Source organism: Pinus tabuliformis, chromosome 7 (genome assembly GCF_031772625.1).
Source record: "Pinus tabuliformis cultivar Carrire ecotype Pingquan chromosome 7, CPIR1, whole genome shotgun sequence".
Lineage (NCBI taxonomy): Eukaryota > Viridiplantae > Streptophyta > Pinopsida > Pinales > Pinaceae > Pinus > Pinus tabuliformis.
In genome coordinates, this window is record NC_142293.1 from 1,960,056,014 (window position 1) to 1,960,071,519 (window position 15,506).

Below are 15,506 nucleotides of genomic sequence, written 5' to 3' on the forward strand. Positions count from 1 at the left end.
CCATAAAAAGGATCTTTGGATGTTTCTAATATTCTGCATGATACCACTGGGGGTCGGCATGATGGATAACAAATATTGCGGGATGGCCTGCAGTACAGCTTTGGTGAGGACAAGTCTCCCAGCAAAGTTAAGAGCCCTGTGAGTCCAATGCTTGGATTTTTTCTCCAGTTTCGCTAAGATGTTTTCCTAGTGAGTTTTTTGCCAAGGCTTGGTAGTGAGAGGGGCTCCTAGATACTGTTGTGGTAAAAACACAACCCCCCATTTTTGACTTGTTCACTTCAAATAATGGGGACCCTTTCTATAAAAATTTTGGCTAAACACCTTTTTGGATTTTTATTTAGTTGATTTCCCTACGCTTTTGTTAATTTTACATTTTCTTTGGATTCTTGTTTTGATTGCTTTGTTAGAATCAATTTTTTACAAGCTTCCCATTGACGCTTGTTTCGCCTCATTTGGTTAACTGGTTTGAAAATGGCACTCCTTTGAAGTCTCATCATTTATCTAGCCTGGGTTAAAAATGCATAAAATGTACAATATTGCATTTTGTAAATAAATTAGTTCAATAACCTATTCATTTTAAATATTAACCCGTAGCGATTTTTTACTAACATTTTTTCCATATAGCCAGATCATGAAGCAACCGGATTTTAGTAATTTACTCCAATAAATTACTAATCTCGAAAAATCATAATTTCAAAGTGGCTATAATTTATTTTTCATTTTATTAAAAATAGTTGTAAAATAAACCAAAATAAAAAAATTAATCTTTAATATTAAATATTAAATTAATTAAATTAATTATTATTTAAAATATAATTAATTTAGTTTAATTAAAATTTAATATATGAAAAATATAAAAAAAAATAGATTTTAATCGTATCCGAAGCATTGATCGCATCGGGAGCTTTCAAATGACATGTTTCTAAAAACCCCGATGGACCATACCCTCCCGACGCCGATTGCCGATATCGCATCGGGGACTTTGGCATTTTAACACGTTTGAGAAACCATACCCTCATTCCCCGATCCGATAATTCAAGCTTGCATTAAACAAAGTGGCATTAAACAAGTCTTATCGCATCGGGGCTTTTATGCGAAACATGTTTAGCAACCCCTCCATCCCCCCGATGCGATGTGCCGATAAGGTATGTGCCGATAGCGAAAAGGAATAAAATCAAAGTTTTATATGGTTGGTTCAACGACTTATTCCTTTAAACTCTTACGTATGGTGATAATGGTTAGTTTTAAATATTTTATATACATTAGATATGGTGACAATGGTTAGTATATATTTTTAATATTAGTTTGTATATTAATATGTTATATGTAATATATTATATTAATTAATACTATTTAATATTTAATTAATTTAATTAAAATTTAAATATCATTTAGATTAATATTAATTAGTTTTTTTAATTAGATTAAATTCGTTTATAAATAGTTAATTAAATATTAATTAGTTAGATTAAGATTAATTAATAATAGTTTATTAAATAATTAGTTTAATTTATAATTAGCAATTAAATTAGAATTAATTAGAGACTAAGTTAGGATTAGTTTTTAACTACAATTTTTTAGCTCAGCAACAGAATTTCCAGATTCATGCCAGATTTGACTCATCAACTTTGGAAGCTCATAGAATGAGTTATACTTAGCCAAATGAGGCCCAGGACGGCTCATTGGAAAGAGAAAATCAAGGAGAATATTTCTAGGGAGATTTCATTGACAGATTTGGTTATTTATTGGGTAAAAAATCAGGCAGAAGATCAAGCTCTGAATTTTGAAAACAAAATCATTTTTCTGAGTTTTATTTTCATTGGTCCAGGCCTCTTCTAATTGCATATTCACTCGTCAATGATATTCTTGGCCAATTAAATCATCCCAGGCACCAATAGAGAATTTATATTTTATAGAATTTGATTGGATTTGATTTAAATGCCAGCAATGCCATGTTGATTTTATGGTTGCATTTTAATTTATTTTGATTTCTTTTTGCAGGAAAACAATGGAAGAAATATGAAGAAAAGGATTTCAATCAATGAGAATGCTCCAGCAATTGGATTTGGCAGATTTCTCTTCACCAAACTTTCCTCTCAAGAATTCCTTCACAGACAGTATAAGCAATAGATTGCAAAATGGAATAGGGGCTGCTCTCCTCTGCAATTTTAGACTTCTAAAAGCACTACTGTAATAGGAATTTAGAGTTGTAGGAGAGAGGAGAGAAAATCTCAGATCTGGGGATTATTGAGGATTTTTCCTTTGTATCTTGAATTATTTATGAGGGGCAGAGTTTTCACTATTGTGGCTTTAGCTTTGAAAGCAGAAGTTCAAGCAATGTAAAGGACTGTTGGAGACCAAGATCGGAGAAATGGATGCAATAAATTGGTATTTTTAATACTACTATTTCAAATATCAGTTTTATTTTTATGGTAACATGAATGTGTCATTTTATTCATGTTTGTGCATTATTGTCAATATGGGTAGTTTGTCTCAATGTTGTTATCATGTATCTCTGTTCTTATGGATTAATTTATGATTCCTGAGTAACTATTTACTCAGAAATCTGCCTTATTAAAACTGATTTATTGAATGGTAATATGTTGTGAACTATTTCTACATATTATTGTTTAGTTATTGGATTTGCTGATTTGATAATCAATATCATTTATGTGAACTACTTCCTGAGTGTTGCTGGTTTATTATTTCAGTTAAAAGGTCTCAATAGGATGTGTTTTGATATCCATAATATCAGTTAATTGAACTACTTCATTAGCTTGGTATTCATTATAAACAAGACATATCTAAATCCCAATACTTTAATTATCTTGCTCTTAGTTGGATTAGATCTATATCTGCCTAATTAAGATAGGATTTAGATTAGTTTCTTTTGCTTGCATCATAGAATAAGCTTGCATTTAGAGTAAATTCTACATTCTTTTAAGTCCTCTCCTCAAAGAGGCAAAATTTTAGTTGTGGCTTGGCTGAACCCAAATCAGCTTAAAACTCATTCTCTTGCCTGATCAGCAAGAAGAAGTGATCTGATGTCCTTGTCTATTGGTAGTTAAAGATACATTATAAACCAATAGCAGTAGGGAGGAGGTAACTGGACCTAGTTGAACAGTCGGAGCCACCACACCAAACGGAAAAGGAGCTGCTTTAAGGTCCGGACCGGGTGGTTATCCCCCAATGTTGTTGCAGCGATTTTCGAGGCATCAACATTTTTGGCGCTAGAAGGAGGGCCTGAGAAAATTTTTCTATTGGAGTCTTTTCAATTTTAATTCTTTATTTATTGTGATGGATCCTCTCAAACTTCCAATTTGGAGTTGTATCCATGGACGAGCATCCTCCAATACTCCACCCGAAGTGGTAAGACTCTTGTCTCAGGCAAAGTTTAATGGTAAGAGAAATTCTTCTGCTTTTAATCATGTCTTTCAATTTATTCAAAATATTTCAAAATATGATTTTCAAGGAATTGATGAAGGAATTTTATGCAGAATTTTTACTCTCACATTTACTGCAAAAGCCAGAAGCTGGTGCAGAACTCTTCCAGTTGCTTCAATCCACAGCTGGGATCAATTTGTTACAATTTTCATTTGTAAATTTGACAGCTATGATTATGAACAGGTATGTGAAGAAATTGAATATCTACGAAGGTTTGAAAATGAGTCTGTTAATGATTTTAATATTCGATTTCACTTGAATTGTTGGAGATTTAAAGATGAAGATAAACCTACGGAAGAAGAATCATTAGGATGGTTTGAATATATTTTTTCTCTTCCAACCATTCCCAATCCATATGAAATTAATTCGAGCTTTGTTCCATCTCCTTCTAATATAAATGAGAATTCCAATATGGATATGCAAATAAATGGTGATGAAGTGGTTTCACAAAGCTTGGAAAATATTTTCATTCAAATGCGAGAAGACAACAATAGCAATTTTAGGGAAAAAGCTGCCTTGAAATCTGAAAGCTACTTTGAAGTAAATTCGAAAAATCAAATCGCAAATCAGCAAGTACAAGCATCAATCAAACTAAATAAAATGCAAACTGCTGTACAAATTTCTGAATTTCTCCATGATGAGCAAATCCCAAAATCAGAGCAGCAAAGCAGCCTTCTTCAAGAAAGCATGAGTATGCAAAGGAATGATCTGCAATATGAAATTTACAATGAGCATAATGCACAAGAGCTCTCAAACAGAGACAGTTTTAAATGCATTGTTTCAGGTTCACATTTTTCCCTTTATCCTGATATTTTTAATGATAGTAATTTTTCTCCTCTTTATATCAATGATATTTCAGAAATTAAAGAGGATGTTTTAAATGAATTACCATTAAATTTTTATCAAGATAAAGAAACAATAATTGATCATTCTTTTGCCACTAATGAACATGAGATTTTTGTTCCTCCTTGTTTTGGTATATTGGATGAAATCGAAGGAAATTCCAGACAATCTTGTGAGGTCATTTATGATGATTACTCTGACATTGAGGATGTTGATTTCTATTATTCTCAAGAGAATCCTCATGATAAAATCCAAATAACATCTGAGGATGAGGAACGCTTCAATTTAGGAATTATCCCAACTAATCCTCATTTTAGAGCAGCAAATTATCTTCATGATTTCACCATTCAAGAAATCATTCCAATTTATGATTCATATGAGGATCAAACTCCCATTCCTATTCATAATCATAATTCATTTTCTAATTCACAAGTTGGAATTCAAAATTATTCAAATTCCATAATTCTGGCCATTCCTTGTGAAAATGAAATCATTTCAAAACGATCCCAAATGTGCTGTAACATTAGTTGTAAAAATAGTGATTTCATTTTATTTCTATTTCCTCACTTATTTTGTATAAAATCAGATTTAATTTTTCAATTTTTCCACACTTTTCGCTGGCATATTAAATACCTTATTATCAAACACTCAATTGATGCATTGCCCAATTGGGAAATTCAAGTTTCATATTATAATCATCAGCATCGAAAGATATTAATATTCCAATTTATATCAATGCTAATGTTTCATCAAAAGCTTCTATCTTTTCAAAGGCAATGTCAACAAGAGAATGTATTTTTGCAATCTGGCTAGCAATTCAATTCAATTAATAAATTGCCATTTTATTTGAAAGGCTTCCATCCATTTTTCGTTGACTCATTTGAAAGTTGTTTGGAAATTTTTCCTTCAAGGAAAATTGTCAATGATTTAACATTTGTACATAACACTAACAAATTTTTTCAGGTCAAAGAATCTAAAAGCTCATCTTCACAATCTGGCCTGTTATCTCTTCCTTTGAACATTTCTCAATCCTTAATAGAAATCCATCCAAATTTTTATGATCCAATTGGTAGTCAATTGGAAAGGAAATTTCAGGAGAGAGAGATTTTAATTAAGTTCCTAACAATAACTGTACATTCTGATTTCATATTTATTTTCCTTAGTTTAATCAAATCTGTATTTTTATTACTAACATTTGAATTGTACATAAACGCGGGAATAAAAATGAGAAAATGGCTACACTGGAAATATGACTATACCTAGTCATTTTCATGTATATGGTTAGAATAGGAGTAGAAATAATTTAGTCAGTTTGTTTTGTTTAGATAATTTATTTTTAACAGTTCTGTAGATTAAAAATAAAACAAAGCAATCAACTATTCTCATACATGTTCAGTGGAAACATTTTTCCTTATCAGAAAAATTTAATTCTTGTTTTCCTTTTTGAAATTTCTTATAGCGATATCTCTACTCTGCTTATTTTGAATAATGTCTTGATTAAATTCAATTAAAGTTGCACTTGGTATCGATTGCCTCAAAGCCACTTTTCTTTATTTCGAGATTTCCTTATAAGATTTTCTTTTGAAAGTTATATGGTAAGGATTTGAGGATATAAAAGCTTCATGATCCCATTATCCAATGAGAGGTATGATTGACTATGATAAGCCTAATTCTAATTCAATCATTAGTCGGTCTAACCTGTCACGGTAATCATATGAACTTCATATTATCTTTCTCGAAATTTGCCAAAAGCTGATCTTAAGAATGCCCATTTTGCCGAGTGCACACATTTAAATCTGTTTTGATATTTTTCTACAATTAGTGGCTTAATCTCATTTTAATCTTAGTTTATTATCTGATGCTGTAAAACGCATCATGTTTATTTACTAAAGGCATTATTGAACAGTCACTATAACAATACAGATTTTTCTCAAGATTAATTCGGAATGAGCAGAGGTAATAAATTGTTGTTTCACTTCGAAAGGGAAGCATAGTTTCATATTCATTTCTGGTAAATTTTATATTCCATGAACATGAATGATTGATTTCATTTAGGCTGATTGCACACTTAGATTTAGAATAAATAATGAGATGATTTTAATCAAAGGAAGAATTTGAAGATTTATCAGGTAAAATTTACAGACAAATTCCTTTCAGGTATGCATTTACAACTTTATTCTCATCCATTATTAATTCATCTTTTCCTTAGTTTATTTTTTATTCATGTTCTGTTTTATTTGCAGGTTTTTATTTCTTTTCAAAACATAAAATAAGCAGTAAACCCATTTCAAATTTGCAACAGGCTCAGGGAAATTTTATTTGTGATGCATTAGAATTTAAGCATTTTTTAGCTTTGCTTTCATTCATTAGAAAACCCAATTGAAATTTCAAGAAATATCATAAGACCATTCACATCACAAGATTTCATCGGAAGAAGTTCTTAGTATTTCTTTTGATAACAAATTGTTCATCAAAGACCTCTGATGTATTATCTTACTCATATGCCATATTGCATTTCGCATATCGGAGCTTTCCAAGTGAAGTATACTTCCATGAACATGAATCGCCGATCTCCGATAATCGACTTTACCGATATTGCGATAAACACATAATTCCGGACCCGATATGAAATTCAAATCAAATTCATTAAAATATCGCGTCCGTTCAATCGCAATAATGGTAGGAGCATAACTTTAAAAGGACCGATATCTTGGATCCGAAATGTTATCAAATTTTCATCATAAAATTATCGGGTCCATTCTTCATCACATATCGGCATATTGAGAATTGTTATATCGTGTGCTTAAGATTGCCGATCGCGATCGCCGATTAGCCACGTCATTCATCGCATATCGGCATCGCAAAAAATATATTGTGTTACATCGGGTACCTAAAGTTTGCCGATTGCCGATTAAGCTACGACATCCATCGCATCACCGATAGTGCAATCATTTCATCACATTTATTATGCTCACGTCACTTCTTTGAATCTACAATGTGCGTTTTGCGATACTGGAAGTACAATGTAAATATTTTCTGATCCCTGATATAATGTTTCTCTAATGATGTGATCGCTTCATTTCATTGCACATCTTCTTATCAGCAATTTTCCATTGCAATCTCCGATGCGATAGCTTCCAATGCATGTCTTTGAGCCATTAACATTTAATTGATATATGGCATAGCAATAAAGGTGAAGTTTTGCAGATTAAGTTTGAAGCATGATGAAGAAACATGTTATGTAAATCATCCGATACGTCAATTTGTTATTTTAAAAGTGAGCTTGGATAACCACTATGGTAAGAAAGCAGTTAATGACCAATTTGCAGCATATTCAAATTATTTCAATTTCTCATACATTTTAGTTTAAATATATAATTCCATAATTAAAAATGGAATTCAAGACCTCTCTATCTTCATATTTAAATTTTATTATCGTAGATTTGGTCTTGATTCTGGACAATTTATAAAATCATGGAGTTTATATAAAACTAATAATATTTTGAGAAACAGTCATTACTGCAAATTCTCATTTTCATTTCTGATGCATTTCTTTTGATTTCAATTCCCTTGAGCACTAAGCATTCCATTTTTTACTGCTTGTTTTAGTTTAAATAAATTAAATAATGATTTTGGGGTTATATGATTTTGGTTAGTTTGACTTCTTCATGTTTTTAATTAAAATAAGAAGTCAACCACTTTGGAGACACTCATACCTTTCAGGTAAGATCAAAAGCAATGATCCAATGGTAAGATTCATGTACCCACTTTCATTAATTTCCATTTCATCATTCTAGTTTCATTTTTGTTTTTAAATTATGCTGATATAAAACTCTGTTTTGTAGCTCTTCACAAAAATTTTCAATCTTCTGCCGAATCATATTTTCAAATTCCATACTCTTCTTCTGGCTTTATTTCAATAAGCAGCGATAATCTTCATCGAAACAACTACACCAGGAAGTTTTTGAACCTTTAATCTGTTTCTTTAAGCATTCCTTTTCTTTTAGAAAATGATTAAGATGATGTTTGGGAACAAGAAGACTCATATCAAACAGAAATTATTCATTGTGGCTGAATTTTACGATCACTGTTATCTAAAAGCCTAAAGCATTCACAGCTCTGCAAGGTATGTTTTTCTAAATCTCAACATAAGAAGGAATGATTACATGCTTATTTTCTTTTTCTTCATATTGTTGGAGACATTGGTATAAACATTCTTGTTTGAGTTTATCTTGCGAGACTTGGATTTTCCTTTCCATTTTTAGAGATTTCTTTGTTTTTATTTTTGTTCGCTGATTTCTTTTCTCATTTTAGCATAAGAATTCTTTTCCTTTGGATTTCAATTTTGATTTTGGTGAATTTTTCATTATTTATATGGAAGGCCTATTTGTTACCTAACAATGGTCAGGATACGTGGAAAAAATTGTTAATAGTCATCTATTAGCTTTTTCTTAAATCTCTTAATGAAGTTTGATTTTCTTATTATAGAGGTAAACATACTTAAGGAAGAGATTACCAATCAAGAGAAGTTGGCAAAGTATCATAAAATCTGAAAAATTTCTTTTTCATCAAATTGTAATCATTTTGAGATTTCAAAATTTCATTAGGATCTTTCAAAGTTCTATTATCAGTCAAGAAAAGTTATTTTTAACCAAGTAAAGACACTTTACAGCAAAGCACCTTTAACTCTGAAATTGTCATTCTTAACTCTTAAGGAGTCAATGATTCTCCCTGTCCCAAAGAGTCTTATTTTCTAGAGTATAATCCAGAAATATATTTAAACTTAAAAGATAAGGGGTCTCATCATGAGCCTGCTTACCATGATCATAGGGGAAAAATAGGCTGACATTACCAATACTGCTAAACAAACCAGGGTAATGGCTTATGATTGCAAACAATTATAAGACAAGGGGTCTCATCACGAGCCAGCTTGTTCAGCCCAATTTTAACCAGTGAATGGCATTGTCAACTATCTGGCTACCATACTAGGACAATGGCTTTTAAGATTTATATAATAATAATAATAATAATAATAATAATAATAATACATATATAAATGGATTTATCTCTAGATCAATAATTCTTAAACAGATGGGATTCTGAATCATTTATGATTAAAAGGTAACCCTGTCAAAACTATAAATGTTTGCTGGCAGCAGTGGCTCTACCTATGACAAAGGAGTATATTTTAAAAGCTAAGCTGTAAAGTGACATCTGCTTTATCTCTACAACTAATTAAGGACTGATACAGAGTTTTGAAATATTTTAATTTATGAGAAATTTTGAGGAAAATTACAGTGAGATGATTCTTGTTTTTATTAAGATTAATGAACCTAGTCAAGCATTCCAAAAAATAATTCTCTCTTCTTTAATTATTTTTTACTTTAATTTTAGGAAAATCTCATTCATATCAAAGAGAGATAACTGGTTCTTCTCCCATGTGTCACCATTGTTGTGGTAAAAACACAACACCCCATTTTTGACTTGTTCACTTCAAATAATGGGGACCCTTTCTATAAAAATTTTGGCTAAACACCTTTTTGGATTTTTATTTAGTTGATTGCCCTACGCTTTTGTTAATTTTACATTTTCTTTGGATTCTTGTTTTGATTGCTTTGTTAGAATCAATTTTTTACAAGCTTCCCATTGACGCTTGTTTCGCCTCATTTGGTCAACTGGTTTGAAAATGGCACTCCTTTGAAGTCTCATCATTTATCTAGCCTGGGTTAAAAATGCATAAAATGTACAATATTGCATTTTGTAAATAAATTAGTTCAATAACCCATTCATTTTAAATATTAACCCGTAGCGAGTTTTTACTAACATTTTTTCCATATAACCAGATCATGAAGCAACCGGATTTTAGTAATTTACTCCAATAAATTACTAATCTCGAAAAATCATAATTTCAAAGTGGCTATAATTTATTTTTCATTTTATTAAAAATAGTTGTAAAATAAACCAAAATAAAAAAATTAATCTTTAATATTAAATATTAAATTAATTAAATTAATTATTATTTAAAATATAATTAATTTAATTAAATTAAAATTTAATATATGAAAAATATAAAAAAAAATAGATTTTTATCGTATCCGAAGCATTGATCGCATCGGGAGCTTTCAAATAACATGTTTCTAAAAACCCCGATAGACCATACCCTCCCGACGCCGATTGCCAATATCGCATCGGGGACTTTGGCATTTTAACACGTTTGAGAAACCATACCCTCATTCCCTGATCTGATAATTCAAGCTTGCATTAAACAAAGTGGCATTAAACCAGTCTTATCGTATCGGGGCTTTTATGCGAAACATGTTTAACAACCCCTCCATCCCCCCGATGCGATGTGCCGATAAGGTATGTGCCGATAGCGAAAAGGAACAAAATCAAAGTTTTATATGGTTGGTTCAATGACTTATTCCTTTAAACTCTTACGTATGGTGATAATAATTAGTTTTAAATATTTTATATACATTAGATATGGTGACAATGGTTAGTATATATTATTAATATTAGTTTATATATTAATATGTAATATGTAATATATTATATTAATTAATACTATTTAATATTTAATTAATTTAATTAAAATTTAAATATCATCTAGATTAATATTAATTAGTTTTTTTAATTAGATTAAATTCGTTTATAAATAGTTAATTAAATATTAATTAGTTAGATTAAGATTAATTAATAATAGTTTATTAAATAATTAGTTTAATTTATAATTAGCAATTAAATTAGAATTAATTAGAGACTAATTTTGGATTAGTTTTTAACTACAATTTTTTAGCACAGCGACCGAATTTCCAGATTCATGCCAGATTTGACTCATCAACTTTGGAAGCTCATAGAATGAGTTATACTTAGCCAAATGAGGCCCAGGACGGCTCATTGGAAAGAGAAAATCAAGGAGAATATTTCTGAGGAGATTTCATTGATAGATTTGGTCATTTATTGGGTCAAAAATCAGGCAAAAGATCAAGCTCCGAATTTTGAAAACAAAATCATTTTTCTGAGTTTTATTTTCATTGGTCCAGGACTCTTCTAATTGCATATTCACTCGTCAATGATATTCATGGCCAATTAAATCATCCCAGGCACCAATAGAGAATTTATATTTTATAGAATTTGATTGGATTTGATTTAAATGCCAGCAATGCCATGTTGATTTTATGGTTGCATTTTAATTTATTTTGATTTCTTTTTGCAGGAAAACAATGGAAGAAATATGAAGAAAAGGATCTCAATCAATGAGAATGCTCCAGCAATTGGATTTGGCAGATTTCTCTTCACCAAACTTTCCTCTCAAGAATTCCTTCACAGACAGTATAAGTAATAGATTGCAAAATGGAATAGGGGCTGCTCTCCTCTGCAATTTTAGACTTCTGAAAGCACTACTGTAATAGGAATTTAGAGTTGTAGGAGAGAGGAGAGAAAATCTCAGATCTGGGGATTATTGAGGATTTTTCCTTTGTATCTTGAATTATGTATGAGGGGCAGAGTTTTCACTATTGTGGCTTTCGCTTTGAAGGCAGAAGTTCAAGCAATGTAAAGGACTGTTGGAGACCAAGATCGGAGAAATGGATGCAGTAAATTGGTATTTTTAATACTACTATTTCAAATATCAGTTTCATTTTTATGGTAACAGGAATGTGTCATTTTATTCATGTTTGTGCATTATTGTCAATATGGGTAGTTTGTCTCAATGTTGTTATCATGTATCTCTGCTCTTATGGATTAATTTATGATTCCTGAGTAACTATTTACTCAGAAATCTGCCTTATTAAAACTGATTTATTGAATGGTAATATGTTGTGAACTATTTCCACATATTATTGTTTAGTTATTGGATTTGCTGATTTGATAATCAATATCATTTATGTGAACTACTTCCTGAGTGTTGCTGGTTTATTATTTCTGTTAAAAGGTCTCAATAGGATGTGTTTTAATATCCATAATATCAGTTAAATTAACTACTTCATTAACTTGGTATTCATTATAAACAAGACATATCTAAATCCCAATACTTTAATTATCTTGCTCTTAGTTGGGTTAGATCTATATCTGCCTAATTAAGATAGGATTTGGATTAGTTTCTTTTGCTTGCATCATAGAATAAGCTTGCATTTAGAGTAAATTCTACATTCTTTTAAGTCATCTCCTCAAAGAGGCAAAATTTTAGTTGTGGCTTGGCTGAACCCAAATCAGCTTAAGGCTCATTCTCTTGTCTGATCAGCAAGAAGAAGTGATCTGATGTCCCTGTATATTGGTAGTTAAAGATACATTATAAACCAATAGCAGTAGGGAGGAGGTAACTGGACCTAGTTGAACAGTCGGAGCCACCACACCAAACGGAAAAGGAGCTGCTTTAAGGTCCGGACCGGGTGGTTATCCCCCAATGTTGTTGCAGCGATTTTCGAGGCATCAACAGATACTTAGAAGGGAGAGAGCCTTTTCGGAAGCCCAGAATGCTGGAGAGATGGTTCTGGATGGCGGGATGAGTGTTAAAGAAGAAGATAGTCGATTTGGCATGGTTTATCTCCATGCCTGAAGCTTTGCTAAAGAGATGAAGAATGTTTTTGAAGGCCATAGCTTCTTTGATGGTTGGAGAACCACGCAGCATTGTGTCATCGACAAACTGCTGGTGCGTTGTGGCAGGTATGGAGGGGAAAGGGTGTAGGCCATTAGGCTTTCTTTCCTCTTTTGCTTTGTGAATAAGCCTGCTGAGCCCTTCCATGAGGATTACAAATAGGAAGGGGAGAGAGGGTATCCTTGTCGAATGCCTCGAGAGGGGGAATAAGGAGCAGAGGGGGAGCCATTTACTAGTATGGAAAAATTGGAAGATTTGATCAGAGCAAGGATCCATTTGGTCCATTGCTTGTCAAAGCCAAAGGCATTTAGAATGGCCTCCAAGTAATTCCAGTTGACTTTGTCAAATGCTTTTGAGAGATCTAGCTGCATTAGCATACCTGGAAGTTTCCTTGTCTACAGGGTGTGAATCATCTCCTGAGCTAAAAGGATGTTGTCTAGAATTTGCCTACCTTCCACATACCCTGACTGTTCTTCTGAGATTAGGTCAAGTAGAAAGGGCTTAAGTCTGTTGGCTATGACTTTAGAAATGATTTTATATATCACATTGTAGAGAGCTATAGGTTGAAACTTGTTAGGGGAATTGGCTTCTTCTTCGTTGGGGATTAGCGCGATGAAAGTGGAGTTCATGGATTTGAGAATAGAGCCTGAGCGTCTAGAGTCTTCGACAATTTCCCATACCTCTATTTTGATAGTTGGCCAACAAGCTTTGTAGAAGTTTATTGTAAAGCCATCAGGCCCCGGTGCCTTATCATTTGGCATACTTTTCACTGCGTCTTCCACCTCCTCCATTGAGACCTTTTTGAGCAGAGCAGAGTTTTGCTATGAGGTTATGATGTTGGGTATAGCTTTAGTTAGCTCCTCTATGGCCTCGGATCTATCTTCTTGCGTTTCCTGAGCTATATGCTTAAAGTGCCTGGTGAGCAACGTTGATATGTCCTTGTGGTTTTGAAGAATTTCCCCTGCTTCATTTTTGAGCCTGAGGATTTTTTTTGCCCTCCTGTAGTCCATCGTCGATCTGTGAAAACTTTTTGTATTTTGTCCTCCCTCCTTCAGCCATTGGATCCTTGATTTTTGCTTCCACAAAGTTACTTCCTGTTGGTAACGAAGTTGCCATTGCTGCATCAGAACCTTCTTCTGTTCTTTCGAGTCTTCTCTATAGTTCCCGGAAGCCCATTCCTTGTGAATTTGATTTAACTTACCTTCAATGGTGTTCTTTTCCTGGAAGATGTTCCCAAACTTCTCAGTGTTCCATTCTTTGATTCTGTATTTGATGTGTTTTAGCTTGCTTTGGAACTTGAACATTTTGGTGCCTCTTAGATCTGATGGTTCGCGCCACCATTCCTTCAGCAGATTTGCAAAGTCAAGATGAGTTAACCAAAACTTTTCAAATCTGAAGGGCTTGTTTCTAGGGGTGCAGAGGATGGCTGCTTCCAAAGCTATAGGCCAGTGATCTGATCCTCCACTAGGGAGGATGTCAGAGTCCACTGTTGTTCCTCCGAGTAGGATGCTTTCCGAAATCAGAAATCGATCTAGCCGAGAGGCGATCCTATTGTCTCCTCCTCTTCTATTGTTCCAAGTGTAGGAGCCATTTTTGGGGAGAATGTCTACTAGCTTGGCAGCTTCTATGAAATCAACAAAGAATTATGTATCTTTGTTGAGCTTTCTAAGACCTCCTTTCTTCTCCAGTAGGGATGTAATCATGTTAAAATCTCCACCCATGATGATATTAGAGGTGGGGTATCTTAAATTTAAATTCATAAGCGAATTAAGAAAAGAAAATTTGCCATCTAGTCTTTGCGGGTCATAGACATTAATGCATAGGTAGGTTTCAGACTTACCTATTATTTGAACTTCTGTGGCAATAAACGAACGTGCAGCTTCCATTGAGATAATGTTTATTTCTCGGGTGTCCCAAAGTGTAGCTATGCCTCCTTCCCATCCTTGACTGGCTACATCTATGTATTTGATAGGTTTTCCTAGTCTTTTGCTGATGTTCTCCATTTGGTTAGTAGCGCATTTGGTCTCCTGTATGAACATGATGTTTGGCTTTTTTTGTTGGAACTTTCTCTTGAGCAGTCTTTGCTTAGCTTGGCTGTTAAGCCCTCTTGCATTCCATGAGATGACCTTCATTGATAACTAAAAAACTCATTGGTAGGACTGGAAGGCATGAAGAGCCTTCATTTTCCTAGAGTTGATCATTAGAATCCCCAGGTCGTGCAACACCTCCCCACTGGTTCTTCTGCCTCTTCTTTTATTTGGCTTCCGGCCTGTTGGGTTAAGGGATATGCTCTTTGACTGATTACCTGTGCCTTTTGCGATACCTAATCTTATGTTTTGCCTTTCGAGTTCCACCTTTTGTCTTGCTATGAAGAGATCGCTGATTTTCCTGATTTCTTCTTCCGGAATGTTGTCTAGCCCTTGGGTTTTCCAGTTTTTTTCCATAGCTGGGAGGTTGACTCCTTCTTTTTCTAGGACTGCATTGAGCTCTAGATCCTCGCTTCCCCCGTCGCTGGTTATCATGTCAGTGTCTTCATCATGTTCATCTTCGAACTCTTGCATTTGCACTTCTGTTCTGAGTGTGTTTTCCTCCCCATCCTGAGTTGTGTGTTCTGTCTTGTTTT